Source organism: Perca fluviatilis, chromosome 4 (genome assembly GCF_010015445.1).
Source record: "Perca fluviatilis chromosome 4, GENO_Pfluv_1.0, whole genome shotgun sequence".
Classification (NCBI taxonomy): Eukaryota; Metazoa; Chordata; class Actinopteri; order Perciformes; family Percidae; genus Perca; species Perca fluviatilis.
The window spans coordinates 6454279-6455417 of NC_053115.1; positions in this window are offsets into that span (position 1 = coordinate 6454279).

A 1139-nucleotide genomic window follows, 5' to 3' on the forward strand; every position below is an offset into this window, starting at 1 on the left:
GTTTGAGGAATGAGGTCCTTTTAAAGCGCTTTAGGATGTCAGGACTTCCTGGTGTGACACAATAATGTTTTACTTGCAAGTTGACACAGTGACGAATCCTAGATGTCTTGGCTTTTGTGTTTTAATTGGACACATGGGTCTAGGGAAGGACGAGCAGTTCTGTAGTTTTGCAACAGGAGCTATTCTCTAGCACACTATCTCAATTCACTGCGGCTGGTGAATAGAGCCTATTGATTACAGTATATTAAGAGGTCAAATAAGGTCTAAAGACTATCTTAATGTCTGCAGGACCATGACTGTATCCACTGGCATTTTGGAGAAGTGTGAACAGTCCTAAGAAAGAAAGGCAGAACAACAATATGTTTTTGTTGTGTAAAAAGATATGCTGAAACTTTTGTTTCGCTATTAGTCCATAGATGATTTAAAACATTACTCACTCCTTTTCTGACACTGAAACAAGCTGCAAAATGAAAAGGACAGAATTGTTTGGAAAATCAATTTAAATCAAAAGTTTGACATTTTGGGAAATGCTCTAATTTGCTTTTCTGCAGAGTTAGATGAGACATACCACTCTCTTATCTGTCCATTAAATATAAAGCTAAAGCCAGAATCTGTTAGCTTAATTTAGCATGAACACTGGACGCAGGAGGAAACAGCGGGCTATGCTCTATCTGGAGGTAACAAGTCTGCCTAAAGCTCACTAATTATCATATTATAACTTGTGACGTGTCGTCTTTACTCAGTTTTTTTATAGATTAAACACACAATATGTATTGTGTTAATTAGTGAGCTTTAGAGGTGTTAATATGTGAATTTCTTTTTACCTTTGAAAAGAGCCAGGCCACCTGTCTCCTGTAATGTTATGTTAAGCTAACCACCTGTTGGCTATAGCCTTATGTTATATATATTGGACAGACATTAGTGGTATCAATCTTCTCTTCTAACTCTCAGGAAGAGGCTGAAGCCTATTATTATAACCTGTGATGAATGTAATCACTGGATGTGCTCCTGTGTCTGCTGAGATTTTACACGCAGGTTTGTTTCACAGTGGTGAAACCACAAAATGTGTGAAATTTACTCCACAGTGTCAGTGTCCTCATTCATTTTCAAATTAGATCTTTGTCTCATTTTATATACAT